A 15,065-nucleotide genomic window follows, 5' to 3' on the forward strand; every position below is an offset into this window, starting at 1 on the left:
CAGGCTTTGTGAGCATTTGGCGGGGGGTCGTGTTTTGCACTGGATATGCTGAGGGCTGAGCTTGCTCTTCACAGTAGCTGGATCAACAAGGGGCAGGGGCCCCAGGTGGCCACTGACACTTGAATTCAGTGAATTAAACTTAAATGAGATTTAAGCTCAACAGCTCCCTGCAGGGCCACAGGTGAAGTACTCTGCAGCCACATGTGGCCCTGCCTCTTGGTTGCGGGCAGCACGGATCTAGAACATTTCCAAGTGGGGAAATTCCATGGCAGTGCTGTACCATGCTACTGAACCATTTCCCATGTGTGACATGGAGGACTAGGTGGGTGAGCTGCCATGGGCGGCCTCAGCTGGAGGCGAGCTGGGACACAGGCAGTCTGCGGCTGCGCTCTGCCCTTTGTCCCGTGCAGATCTTTCTCCTCCCGCGACACTTCAGTGGGCTCACCAAAGGCACAGCCTGCGCTACCCTTCCTGGGTAACTTGAGGCAAGTAGGTGTTGAACTATGAGTGCACATCACCTGACTGCTTTGGGACAAACTTGACTCCCCTCCTGATGGAATTAGCATGGGGCGGGTAGAGTCAGCCACTGAGGAGTGATGGATGGCCCCGCTCTCAAGATAAATGTGGCAGTCAAGGTAATCGGATTGTGTGTGACGGTCTAATTTGTAGGCGAGGGTAGGAAGCGCCCAGCCATGCCTCGCCCCAGCCACCCACATTAGTTTAATCAAATGCCCGGTATCTAAATGGCTGGGCCCAAGTGATGGATGGTGTGAGCTTTGTTAAATGCTGTTGACTTCCCAAAGCTTCACCAGGCTCCTGAGCTCTTTAGTTTATTTTTTTTCTTGCGTGATTATCTCTGCGTGGAGTGGGAAAGCGGGGTCTGGGCCCTTTCTGTCTTGGGTTTTCAAGGAGGCTGAAGAGGCCAGAAGTGGCTGCCACAGAGTCCACATCCCTCTCTTCTCAGAAGCCTTCCTGAGTCATTGTGGGGAGCCAAGCTCTTCAACCTGGGCTTCTCTCTTCTGTCTCAAGACTCCCCCTTTACTTCAGGCAGCTGGCCTTTTCAATTATTTCCTTCCTTCTTTCCTTTCTTCTTTCCTTCTTTTCTAGCACTAGCTGCCCTAGAACTCACCATATAGACCAGGTTGTCTTAGAACTCACAGAGATCCACCTGCCTCTGCCTCCCCAGCGCTGGGATTAAAGGTGTGCACACCACACTCAGCTTCCTTTTCACTTTTTTAAAATTTAGTTTTATTTATTTATTACATACTCACTGTACATCCCGATTGTAGCCCCCTCCCTTGTCTCATCCCAGTCCCACCCTCCCTCCCTCTTTCCCTGCTATCCCCTCCCCTAGTCCTCAGAGACGGGGAGCCCTCCTCCCCTACCAACTGTCCCCCCCCCCATCAAGTCTCATCAGGACTGGCTTCACCCTCTTCCTCTGTGGCCTGGCAAGGCCACCCCACCAGAGGGAAGTGATCAAGGGGCGGGCAACAGATTCCACGTTACAGACAGCCCCTCCTTCCCTTTCTTGAGTACCCAAATGGAGACTGAGCTGCCTATGGGCTACATCTGAGCAGAGGGCCTAAGTCCTCTCCGTACATGGTCCTTGGTTGGTGCATCAGTCTCCATAGGCCCCCTGCTTTTTACTTTCTTTTGGGACATTTCAGTAATAGTTTTTCTCCATGCTATATGACAATTGATCAACTTTCCATTAGTGCAGGGAACCTTCCTCAGGAGTCTTCTGTGACCCTCAGATCATGGAGTTTTCCTGTCTCACCATGTTGAGAGACCATGTCTCACAATGGAGAGAGAGAGCACACATACATTACACACACTCTGTTTTTCTCTGGTGAGGTATGGATTACAGTTGGAGTTCCATTTCTGGGTCTTTGAAAGAGACCAGCTATAGCGCATAAAGAGAGCCCTGTCCTCTGGGACTCTGACAGTATGTTTGACCTAAGATCCCCATCCTTGAAAAGTGATTCCTACAACTTGTAGAAAGGGCTTTTTTTCTGCCTTACCACACACCTAGCTGCCTCCATTAGTGCTTGTCACCCCGTCACTTCGCATGTGGTGGGGGAAGCCACGTAGAGAAACTGGCTCTGAAAAACTGTCATTCTTGAGGGGACTGGGATCCTTCAGCTAAGATTTTTTTAAGTGGCAGGAGACCAGAGCTCATCAGAACAATGAAGCAAGGCTGGCAGGCTAATGAGTCCGGTGGCTGGCAGGAAGCCCTGGCTGAGCAGATCAAGTTGGAGAAGGAACACCCCAAAATGAGTGTCTGGGTGGGGTTGGAAAGTTTGCTGTGAGTCTATGGTAGAAAGAGCCTGCAAAGAACAAAAAAGAAAAAAGAAAAAAAAAAGCCTGCAGCAGCTGTTGTCCACTAATGGCACTGTCTCCACTATTGTATGCATCATGGCCTCTTCAGAAACAGGACAGGGAGGTGGGCCAGGTATTGGGAGAACAGTGAGTCTGGAGCCTGTTCCCTCTTCCTGCTTTTGTGAATGTCTGCTCTGTAAGGAACATGTATTTATGGACTTCGTGAACAAAAAGCCGTTTTTCTCCCTCAAAGAGGATAGATACCCCTGCCATTTGCTCTCTCTGGTTGTCCTTAAGCAAGTCCCTTGCTGTCTCTTGGGGCCTGGAGAATAGACATAGTGATCAGTGGTTCCCAGGACTGTCAAGACCCTGGATAAAAGGGATGTCCTGATTTGTCTAGCATCTGTAGCTGACCTTCTGAGGACATATGCCTGGATGACCTGGCTCTTTTAAGGTCAGAGAAAGAAACAATTCTCATCCTCAAATTTTCCGTGGGCTCAGGATCCCAGGAGGATCCAAACTGTGAAGTCTGGCTTCCCTGAGGGTCACTGAACTTGCTCCATCCCAATGACCACCATCCATGACCCTGTGGCCTTGCTGGGTTGCCAATTGTCTGGCCAGACCAGCCCCTCAGGCCTCAAGCTTACCCTGCTGGTGCCCACTCAGCTTGGCCAGCTGGCTGTCCAGCCCCAGCCCCTCCTGCTGCAGTGTTTTTATCTCTCTTTCGCCTCAAGCTCTGTTAATTTTTCATGGCCTCCATCAGAGGCAGAAGGCAAAAGCTGTTTCCTGCAGGGAGAGAGCAGGAGCTGAAGGGGCGGAGGGAGTGTTATGTGGTGATTAAACACTACAGAGGCCTAAACAAATGATGGTTGCCTCCTCCAGAGGCTCTGAAGAGAAACCAGAAGCTGGGACTGACTGAACAGCAGATGGCCCAGGCTGCTGTCTGTCTTGTGGCTGCCCCCCCTCCCGCCCCATCCAGACCTGCCTTACCTGGGCCCTGCTCCTGAGACCCCACAGCTGACTCAGCCCTATGGCCACAAGGCACAATGTACTCAACTTCACTCAGCCAGTCCAGCTGTTGACGGTGGCACGGAGAGCTGCTGGAAACAGACCCATGGTTCCCAAATAGAGAAGCTCCCATCAGGCTCCTCAGGCAGAGTCTCCAGGGCCTGAATCAAGTTCTCCACCTGTAGCTCCAGCATGCCTCCAGAACACCTGTGCAGACAGAAAAGTCACCTGCAGGTGAGGCATACCCCACCTGGGCCTTGCTCCAAAGTCTGACATAAAACCAGGGCTCCACCCAGTCCTATCTCCAGCCCAGGATGCTTTCTCTGGAGGAGAGTCCAAGGTCAAACCTCTGCAGCCATTCGGCAGACAGTCTGCAAAGGTCAGTGGAGCTCAACAGCAACCCAAGAGACCGTTTGTCAAGCTCACAGAGCTGGTCCTTCGAGCTCCCAAACATTTTTCAGTGGGAGAGAAAAGGGTGAGTCTCTCAAATCCATTCCTGAAGCACATGAGAGAACATTCCATGCAGCTCTTCCCCAAGCGACGTCACTATAACCTGGCGGAAATGCAGATTCTTCATGTCTGTCCTACTGAATCAGAGACCCCACAGGGATTGTGGTCTAGTAGTCGTAATCAGGCTTCCAGATGACTCTAAGGGCAAGACAAATGTCTGGCCCGGAAATCCAGATACTTCAGTCCTGCTCTGGGACTTCCCTGTCCAGGACATACGAATGTTACATACTGGTGTGCTACGTACTGAGTGACAGGAGTAGCCAGGAAGCTGTGCCCCTGGTGTCAATAGAATTACTTCACTGCAACAAGATGACTGGATATTTAAAGAAGCCCATAGAAAATTATATCAGGTTAAAAAAGATTTTATTTTTTAAATCTCTTTGCCTGCTCCACCCCCCACCCCCACCCCCTGCCCATGTACTGTACAAAGAGTCTCTGGGCTTTGCTTCAGGTGGCATCTATCTAAAACCAAGGGTGTCTATAACTAAACAGGTAGTTGGCATTCTGGAACATGTTTCGGACTGTTTCTCCAGGGTGTAAAAGGGGACCCTATGCTTTAGAAGAAGACCCAGTGGCATAAAGAGTTCGGTCTGGTGTTTCTCTGCAGCAGACCATCTACCTACAAAATGGGCCTCTGGAGAGGAGGAGGTTGCAGCCAGACACAGGTGCTTCCCTGTCAAGTATCTCCATCAGGCTTGTTCAGAAGAGTGGAATAGGCAGTCAGGGAGGGCATAGAAACTGTGCTCTCATTTGGTGAGTGGGAAGACGGCCACAGCCACCCAGTTTCTGGGTGGAGAATCCTCTTGATGACTGGGCAGGAAGGAGACTCCAAGCACCCTTGCTTGCCACGTTTAGGAGAACTGTGGGTTCTTCTAAAGAAGAGCACTTGTCTGTCCCAGAGTGACTACAGCTAACTCCATAGCCTGGAGTTGGGCAGAAGGGGCCCCCATCTGTGTTTTGTACCAGAATACTGAAAGTCTAAAACTTACCTGGTTAGGCAGCTGGTGGAGAAGGGAATGGTGAGTAAGATGAGGGGTCAGAGGGCAGGTAATACAGGGTCCAGCCAACAGGTGCACCCTGAATCTGCCCAAGCCCAGCAGTGAAGGGTGTGGGTCACCCTTCCACCCGTGCTCACCGATGCCTAATCTCCATGCCCCCCGAGTTTTGGGAATCGTCTGGATTGTTCCTTTGTCCATACAAGTTTGCTGTGGAGTAATCACCTCCTCAAGGCTTAGTCACCCCAGATAGCCTCCATTTGGTTCATGAGCTCTGTCATTTGAGGGGTCCCGGAGTATACAGCCAGGCATCTCAGCACACAAGCGTGTGGTGCGTTGCCATCTAGCCCTGGTGTGCTGAGAACTGGGGATTCTGTGCTATCTAAGGAAGACACGGGGCTCACTCCATACTGTGTGTCCCACTGAGATGGCTTAGATACTACCCAGGGGAAAAAGACCCCCACAGTACTTCCTTACCCTCCCCCCAGGTACCCGCGATCGAGCAGAGGGTGGTGGTGTTTTAGCCTGCAGGAGAGCGCATGTGCAGAAAGGAAAATGGATCTTGAGACTGTTCCTGCTCCAGCTCTAAGCACAACAAAGTGGGTTGTGCCTTTCTCACCTTAGACACCCAGGCCAGTGTGAGAGAGCATCCTGGTCTCTCAGGCTGGCTGATTTCATCCGTTTCCTACCTCATTGCTGCCTCAGGGCCTCTGGGCTATCCTTGGCTTGTTCAGGTGCTCCTCAGGAAAAGAAGGAGTTGCAGCAGGGCAGGGGGAAGTACTCAAATAGCTCCTCAGGAACTAGTGTTCCTGAGCACCATTTCATCCCAAGATGTGAAGAGCTGGCCTTTCACGGGCATGGGCCCAAGGTTCTAAAAGGAAGGCCATAGTTACCTCCCTCCTTAGGGTGCTCTTCCTGCTGCTGAACACTTGCTTCATTCTGCTGTTGTGGTAGTAGGAATTGAACCCAGAGCCTCAAACCTGTTAGACAAATGTTCTACCACTGAGCTACCATTTCCAGCACTTGCATTGTTGTTGTTACTTGTTTTTAAGATAAGGTCTGTGCAGCCTGGCTGTCCTGGAATTTTCTGTGTAGACCAAGCTGGCCTCAAACTCAGAGGAATTGGCAGTGGTGGAGGGCCACTGCCTCCTGAGTATTGGGACTAAAGATCTGGCCTGTTGTCTTTTGTGTTTTATTTTTTACATTTATATGTTTGTGTGTGGAGATCAAAGGGCAGTTTGTGGGAATCACTTCTCTCCTAATACCATTTCCGTCCTGGGATTTGAACTCAAGCTGTTAGGCTTGGCACCAAGCACCCTTACCCACTGAGCCTTCTCTTTGCTCCCCTTGCTTTGTTATTAATGCTCCTTCATTTCCCGCTGTAGTGGCCTGCAGTCCCTAGCCAGCAAATGTTCCTTACAGCCTGAGATGACAAAGGTCATGACCTGTCACACACTAAGCAGTGGCCTGAGTCAGGCTCCTGACTTCTCCTGGATAGGAGCTAGAGCTGTCTGCCCACAGGGGGATCAGTGAGAAGACCGGTGAGCCACTACTTCAAGAGGGAAATCTCCAGAAGTGGCTCCCAGCCAGCTGTTCTCAGCCAAGAGCAGCAGCTTGCTGGCTCACGTCCCAGCCTAAGCCCATCCTCAGGTCCACGGCACTCTGAGAGGACACTTTGCAGAGGTGGAACCATCTTAAGGGTAGGACACTCTCTTTCTGATGAAAACACGCTCTTGACTTTGCACTGGAGTGTCTTAGGGTTTGAGCCTGAAATCTTACCTAAGGCTTGCCTGGTGGTAATGGGAAGTGGGCAGGACTCTTTTCAGACTGGGTTCTTTTGAAGCCCCAAGAGGCTCAATTCATCTGGCATCTTCTTGGGTCCCCTCTTGCTCAGCCTGGACAGCCTCCGCAGGGCAAGGAATTGCCAAACTGGTTTGGGAATCGGCCTTGCAGGCTCCAAGGTCTCCCAGAGTTCAGTTCCCAGGGTGTGTTCACACGCCTTGAGACTCCAGCTTCTGCCAACCATAGGGCCCTTGGGAAGGGTGGAGTGGGAGTGAGCAGGAGTGTTCTGGAGGCTGAAGTAGGGGTCGAGGGGGGGGAGGGGATGGGGGAAGAGTGGCCTGAAGCTACGCCAAGCTGGGCCACACCACAAGATCCTTTAAGCCCACGCTGTCAAAGCCTGGGGAGCTGTGAGGGAACTCGTGTGCATGTCCCAGGCAGGCTGCACACCACACATAGCTCTCCACAGTCCTTGACCTGTGGAGCCTAAGCTGTAAGGATGAGGGGGTAACGGAAGCATTCCTAGCTAGTGTGACAGCAGGCAGCTTCTCCTGGTTTTTCCCTTTTTACCACACAGTGATGGGGATGGCAGAACAGGGAACAGAAGGTGAGGACGGTCTGGGAAAAACAGAAGCTGTTGAAGCTCAGGCCAACACCTCACTGAGAAAGCGGGGCAACAGTGTGGCAATTCCTCAGGAGAGCTTCCTCCACAGAAAACCAGGGGCTAGTGTCGGCACCCCCTAAGTCAGCTCCCTGTGACCACAGGGAAGTCCTGACCCCTTTTGCTAAAGCTGCAGAGTACTTCCCATGTAGGGCTTAGAAAAGGACAAAAGCTGCTTGTGGCCATATAGGAAGCTGGTATGGAGCTCAGCTCAGATGAGAAACTGGGATGGTACTTCAATGTCTCTTCATGATAGGTCTGCCATGGACACAAAGGGAAGTCCTGTGCGTCCATGGCAGAGCCTCTGTCTTATAGCATGATCATGTTTGAATCCGCCAATCTCCACCCCACCCCCTCTTCCTCCAATACAATATTGTCCTGGGGAAGCCTTTGAGGCATGGGAGGTGAGAGTGAAGCTGAGGGTGTGAAATAGCTGGGAAGGGGGGAAAACAGTGTCTCTGTGGTTCTGGCAGATCTTCATTCGCAGCAGGGTGAGCAGGGTCAGGATGGCCACCCATAGACAGATGTGCCTGTAGAGCCTAAGGCTGTATTACTGAGTCAGTGACTCAGAGTAACCTGTCCCAGCCCAAGACTAGAAGAATCTTGTCTTATGGTCACATGCTTCCTCTGTGGGTTCCTCCTACGGCAGGAAGTGGGGCCATTTCTCCATTTCTCAGGCAAGCAGCAGAGGAGGCCTCCAGAGGCCAGCAGGAACCAGTCTGTCAGTCCTATGACGAGGAAGCAGAGTGACAATTCTGAGGACATTTCTGTTCTTCAGGATACAGGCACAACTGCCTGGCTCTACTAGGAGCAGAGCCCTGGCTCCTGTCACCCTCCCACTTCTTTCAGGCACAGTTGGCTGAATGCTGAGAACCTTCCAAAGCTGGTCTGTTTGGAGACAATGTCTGTAGAGTTTGTTCCAGGCCCTGTGCTCAATGCCCCTACAGAGGGAGAGAGTGTCACCAGGCTGTGCCCCTGGTACTTTGGGCACAGGACCTGAAACAAGAATAGGTGCATGTCTAGGTGAGATGTGGATTGGAGTGAGTGGACACTGTCGGGTGTCAGAAATGGCACTGCCCAACCCAGGAGCATCAAGTATAAAGGTGCCAAGTGAAAAATGTTTAGTATTTATGAACTTTTGTGTTAGTCTCCTAGAGTTTGAGAGAAACAGACCCACAAGGGACCAGGCCCATTTTCTATTTGTCAGTTATCTCAGCCTTGAAAGGCCTGCAGAGTAGGGCAGCAGGGGAAACCAGCCAGTTTATCCTGCAGGATACTCTACCTACCAGGGTCGCGTCTGCATTTGTCTGTGAACTTGTTCAATGTTGACCTCAAGGAGGGAGGAAACTTGCTGCTTCTCACGGGAGCTTCTAAAGTTAAGCCTGGTCAGTTGTCTTGGGGCTCCTCAGCAGGCCTGTAAACAAGAGGAATTCTTACTGTCTCCCCATTTTACACGCAGAATGAAGTGATGAGCCCAGGCCTGTGTATCCCTGGTGAGTTCTAGAGAGTCCAGCCCAAGAAAGAGGCTCCCAGAGGGATCAATAGTGGGGTCAGGACCTTGTGCTTGAGAGATGAAAGAGGAAGATGTGAGAGTATGATGAGCCGGCCCCACCTAAAGGCATAGGAGGTTGTCTTTTTCTCCCGTGGTTACCCCACGGGAGGTGTGCAGACACCATGAGCACTGTGGCCAGCACATGAGCAGATGACATGAAGGTGGCAGTTGTCCTCAAGTCACCTCCACTGTTGCTTCCCAAGGCTGCTTACATGTAGTCTCATTACCCTGTGGCTGTGCATGGCATGAAAAGTGCGAGTAGCCTCTGTGGTAGGTTTTATGTGACGACAGTGCCGTGGAGATTGAATTGCGTTCAGGGGCCTTGCAATCGCTCTCTAGCCTGGGTTTCAGATAGAGTGCCTGATGACTGACCGTTTCCCATACTCTCATGTACTGAGCTATTTCTGTCTGTGACTCACTGCAACCTGTTAGTCATGTGTTTCTTAACTGCATAGTTCTTACTAAATGCTCGGCTCGGTGCTGGGACTATGGAAGTGAACCCCTCCAATGTCATGTCTACCCCCTGGAGACAAGACCCCGTTTGCTCCCTGACTACCCAAAGCAGGGTGGGTTGTTGACAGGCAGGCTGGGAGACAGACACGTGACACGTGGTGTGTGGTCCTGTTGTGAATCCTTGCAGCCCTTGGAGCGGGCAGGGTGTGAAAAGAACCGGTTGCTGACACTGTCAGTACACCACGACCGACTGGCTGCACCAGAGCACGTTCTTGAGATGGCTAGGGGTGCTCCTGGGACTAACGTGGATGTGCTGATGGGGGCGCCCTTGCCTCTGACTCACCAGGAAGTGCCGTGTCATTGCCCCCATCTCTAAAATGTGTGATGAGCCATTGACTGGAGTAATGACCCTTTCTTGGTTCCTCTCCTTCCTAGAGAAGGATGTGTGGAGAAGAAGTCTCCTGTGTCTTGCAGGCCTTTTCCTGGCCAATTCAGAGTCCTTCCTGGGTGTTCTAAGTCTCAGATGCCACCCCTCCTGTCCCTGCGGCCCCATGCTCGCATACACCCCTCTTTTTCCCAGCTGCCTTCTAGCCACAGAAATGCTTTGTGCTCTCAGAATGCCTTTGTTTCACTCTGTGTTCCCTGGTGGCAGCCTGTTAGATAAAGCCTCTTTCTATTCAGCTCTTACCTCCGGCTCTCTGATCACCTCCAGACTGCCACTCAGGTTTCTCCCTGCATCTGGTCTTCCCAATCCCTGGATCTTACAGCACTGAGCATCCCACTCCTTTGTGCAAGCCTCCCTGCCTGGCTGCTCAGAAACCTGTTTCCCTGTGACAGTGCTGGATGCCTCGGGTTTCTTGCTCTATCTCAAGCTCAAGCCCAGCCCAGCCTGGTGAGGGGCAACCCTATGGCCCTGTGTGCTTACTGTCTTAGATGCTGAGACCCAGCGTCTGCTCCCTGTATCCCTATTGGATCCCATCATCATTGACCACCAAAGGCTAGTCTCTGAAGCGTCACACCATACCAGGTGTCCAGGCAGTTCCCAAATTAGAGCCTTTCTGCTTTTGTCTTCTGCCTCCTCTCTGATCTCTGCTAGGAGGTCCAGATACTGAAGCAGATATGGGGCCCGTCCCTGTCCCCGGGGGAGGCACACCTGGGGTCGGTAGGTCATGAGTTCAGTCAGTGCCTAGGGCTCTGCATTCCAGCCTGCCTTGCCTCTCCCCTCTCCCCTAGTTTCCCTTTTCTTTGCCCTAAAGGACATTGTGGTGCTGCCTGCTTGTGAGAGTTGCTGCTAGAAAGATCTTGAAGGTAGATGTGGAGGACCTGGCTCTTCCATAGTCTCTCAGACCCACTTCCTGGAACTCAGTCATCAACCTCTGTGTCTTTTTCCTGTGTGCTTTCATTTTCAGTAGTCACGGGCGTAGCACCTTACTGTACCCCCAGTACCACTGCCATAGAAGAACCTAGTTATGTCCTCGGGGACACAGGGGAGCAGAAACACCTTTCTTTGGGGATAACAGATGTCTTTGTGTCAGCCAAAGAGACACAGCTGCACCTGGATGGAAACTGCCCTTCGCTTCCTATCTCACAGCCGGACACTGGCTGTTTTTCCTCTGCCCCTTGGCAGCTCAGGGAGGAAGGAGGAACAGGGCCGAATGCAGAGCCTGTGCTGAATGAGCAGATGGCTTCATCATCTGCCCCGAGGCCTCCATCTACCCACACATGTCCCCCATAAGTGTCTGGAGCTCAGACCCACACAGGACCCTGGCTCTGCACTCTGCCCTGGGATCAGAAGTGGACAGACACACCAAGGGCCCAGAGCCTTCCTTATTGTCACTCTCAACTGTGGGGGCTGATGCTAATCACCACCTGATGAGCGCACCATCGCTGACCATGCGCCTATAGTCTTCCTGCACTTCAGAGCGGTGACTCAGACCATCCTCACTCGCAGCCACCCTGCGACCTTGCCTAGGTGTCCCACAGTGGTGGTCTGCTTCCCCGGTGTGTATCTCCCACTGGTCAAACGGTGAGTGCTGAGTTGCTAGGGCTGCCTTTCTTGAATCGACATGCATTATGGAATCTTTGGCCCTCCAACTCCATTCCCATCCAACCATCTTCCTGGCTTCTACCTGGAGACACGATGCATATCATCTGCTCTGTGGAGCAGACATGTCCACCTTATAGGTTGAAAATGAGCCCTAGGCTGACATATAACCCATGTGCTATCTTGTAACTAGAAACAACAGGACTTGAGGGCCAGTGCTCCCAGCTACTGTTCCCCCCTAGTGCCCACTGGGGCCTGCCCGAGCACCTTCGAAGGGACTACAGGCCTTCCCGGGAAGCCACCATCAGAGAAGCACAATGTCGCAAGGGAGGACTTGCAAACAGAAACATTTTCTGGCCAGAAGCCAAAAGGCCTGACTGTCATGGTCTGTTGGACTGACATCTGGAGAGGGGGCCTGGAACCTGCTGAGCAAAATAGGCTCTAGAATGAGGAAATGAGAGACCATCTTCCATTTCCAAGCCACTCCCCTGACTGCGCTGAGCAGGGTGCATTTGCAGGAATCTCAGGGCTGCTCCAGCAACCCCCCACAAGGCTGCACAAAGCCCCTGTCTACTGTTTTAAGCACTCTGTTGGTGTCAGTGTCATGAAAACATCATAATGAACCTGATGAGTAGGCATTAGTGTTATACCCACTGACCGATAAAGGCCTCGAGAGAACAAATGATTGCTTAGCTAAAGGTTGCCTAGATGTCAGGTAGGACTGTTTTGATCCCAGATTGTTCTTCGTCCCTTGCCCTGACTACAGCTGACCCCTTAGATGTATCTGGGGTGTCTCCTAGCTTGCTGGCTTTTACAGAGGATCTTACCTAGTGTATAAAGCTCCCCACTCAGTAGGTATTCAGCATCTGTTTGTCAAACTAATATAGATGCTTAGGCACCTGAGGTGACAATGGATTGAAATGGAGTCTACTAATAAAATGCCAGTTAGTATCTGTGGACACATGCCTTTAATCTCAGCACTGAGGAGAGAGGCAGGTGGAATTTAAATATGAGGCCACTGTGTTCTACATAGTGAGTACTAGGTCAGTCAGAGCCACACACTGACATTCTGTCTAAAAATGTCCAATGGATCACTTTTTTAAAATTAGGAACATTTATTTGTATGTGCATTCATGTGTGTGTATGTGTTCCTGTGACACACAATTTACACACGAGGAGGTCAGAAGACAATATGCATGAGCTGATTCTCCTTCCAACACGTGGGCCTCAAGGATGGAACTCAAGTTGTCAACCCCTGAGCCATCTTGCCAGCCCTCCTTTGATCACTTTAGATGTGTTGGGTTACGTGTGTTCGTATACCATTTTGAGAAGTCGTTTGAAATCTGGGTTGAGAAGGCAGCTGGGCTCAAAAGTAGTCTCCACAGCTCCATGATGAGGTTAGATAGAAGGGCACCTGGTACAGAGTTCTGTTGAGCTAGTGAGGAAACTGATTCGCTCCAATCTGAGAGACCAGACTCTGTGCTTGGATGTTGTACAAAGCCTGCCCCAGGCAGCCATCACGGAAGGGACCTATAGGGATGGTTCCCGGAGTACTATATACAAGAGACAAGTTTGCAGCTTGATATGCTCTGCCCCCAGTATAGTCAAACCCTGCCACGGTGCCATCTGGAGCAGCGGAAGCAGCGGGGGCAGCTGCAATCCTGCCCCTGAGTGCCAAGCCTTAGACCACATGCCTCCGGGGACCCTGCTTTAGTTGTCATTGACCTGAGGGTGTAGTCATGTGTGTGTATGAGTGTATATCTAAGGATAAGACAAGGCCAGCAGTGTTGGCTGGCTGGACAGTTGATGGAGCACTTTTGACCTATCTACCACAGAGAGCGGTACAAACTATGACCAGAAATGTCTCTGCTACCCATCCTGGGTGTCACCTAGTACACAGGTTGAAGCCAGTGTGGAGACAAGCAGGCAAGATTTGCCTTAGGGAAGCAGGTAGGCCTTCCCAGATCAAAGTATGCTTGACCCCGTCTTGTTGGGTCATTCAATCCCCATGGGCTTCTGCCTGGCCTGTCTTTAAACAGACCCATACTCCCTTTTCGGCTGCATATTTTCATGTGGTGTTTGTCTCCATATAGCTCCTGTTAGTTTGCACCCCCATAAGCATCCGCATTGTTGTGCCCATTATGTGCAGACTGCTGTCAACCTCTGTGCTCCCCAGGCTCTCAGCCAACATAGGGAGACAGGGGTCCTCACTGCCGCCCCTCTTGCCCCCTTGGTCACAGGATTGAGGCCTTCCAGGCATGTGAAGATGTAGCTAACACATATCCTACCAGCTGCCTTCCCATTCCCATGGCCAATCCTATACCTTTACTCCACTGGGGACAGGTAGACAAGCCTGTTCTTCACAGGTAGGACAGCCTGCGGTAACCACGGAAAGCCCTGAGTCCCACAATGGCTAAGATAGAGAGGCAGGTCGCAAGCAGCCCATCTGCATCCGTCCTTTGTGCTGGCAGTCAGCCTCCTTAGAGCTGCAACCATTTGGGCCTCGTGCTTGGCGTGCAAATGAGCTTCCAGATGTGTGGTCCGCTGTGCAAGAAGCACAGCCAGGGCCTGGGGAAGAATGGAGCAATCTGAAAACACACTTGTGCCTGAGCCAGCCTCTCTGGAGAGTCAGCTTTCCTCATGCCGTGTCTGGTGTGTGCTGGGCCCCCACTAGGAGCCTCACCATCTTCCCAGCATTCTCCTCCCTGTGCTGGTGACAGCGAGGGCACCCACAGAGAAGGGCAAGGCACATCAGCATGTTCCCTGCCTCTAAGGGAGAAACAGGTGCTCTCACAAGAGCTTCAGCCTCCCTTCCCTCCTCGGTCAGGCACTTTTGTGCACCAGCATGTTGAGCAAGCACCTGGCAGCCCGAGTGAGTCCCATCGAAGCTGTGGGCTGAGAGGGCACCGGCACAGGGCCTGGCAGTTTGAAATACCCAGTACTCTTGGTCACTGAGTTTGGGCACATTCCTCCAGTGCTGGCAGTGGTGACTTCAGGTTCCTTATTTGAATGGGAGGAGCCGGGAGATGAAGGCCAACTGGGGTTTGTGACCTGCTGAAGGCATTTTACTTCCTGTAGGGTTTCTTCTAGGGCAGGGCCATTGTCTCTACTCTCCACTCTCTGGCTTTGATTACTGTGAGTGGCTTCCCATGCCTGAGCCACAGGATGAAAATCTGCACCCCTCTTTATCTATCTTCCAGGCAATCTGAGGCTTAGAGGGAATTTGTTAGCTTCTTAGGGTCATACAGAGAGGTGGTAACAAACCCAGCCTTACCATGTCCCCTCCCTAAACTTGACTGGATCCTGGAAAGACCTTATGGAGACTTTCAGTCCCTGGTGGCTACACTGGGGTGATGAGAGGAAAACTTTCCCCAGCATCGGTTCACTGGAGACTCAGGCGTGTCTGTGTGTGTGTGAGAGAGAGAGAGAGAGAGAGAGAGAGAGAGAGAGAGAGAAGAGCTGGTGCATACTCAACAGTTCTGGCTGGGAGTTTCAGAGAGTTCAGTGAATGTTCCTGAAGCCTCAGCAACTCCAAAAAAGGAGTAAGTTGGGTCTGCGGCTTACAGTTTCTAACAGGCCCATAGTGAGAAGCCAGGTAACATTAAATGTTCTGAGAATGGGGCAATGGGGCTTGCTGGAAGTCTGTCAGGGGCAGCAGTGCCTATCCTGATCCCAAGGCCACTGTTGGCCCTTTTCCTTTGGCTCACCCTTACTTAGCTCCATCTCTATACCCTCCTCTTCATT

The 15,065-nt window shown here is 51.8% G+C and overlaps 1 protein-coding gene across 5 annotated transcripts in view; it reads left to right on the forward strand.

Moving 5' to 3' along the window:
* Window positions 1-15,065, forward strand: part of Zmiz1 (zinc finger MIZ-type containing 1) — a 200,199-nt gene that overhangs the window by 154,739 nt on the left and 30,395 nt on the right. The window lies entirely within an intron of this gene.

The sequence above is a fragment of the Meriones unguiculatus genome, chromosome 9, assembly GCF_030254825.1.
Source record: "Meriones unguiculatus strain TT.TT164.6M chromosome 9, Bangor_MerUng_6.1, whole genome shotgun sequence".
In the NCBI taxonomy this organism is placed as follows: domain Eukaryota; kingdom Metazoa; phylum Chordata; class Mammalia; order Rodentia; family Muridae; genus Meriones; species Meriones unguiculatus.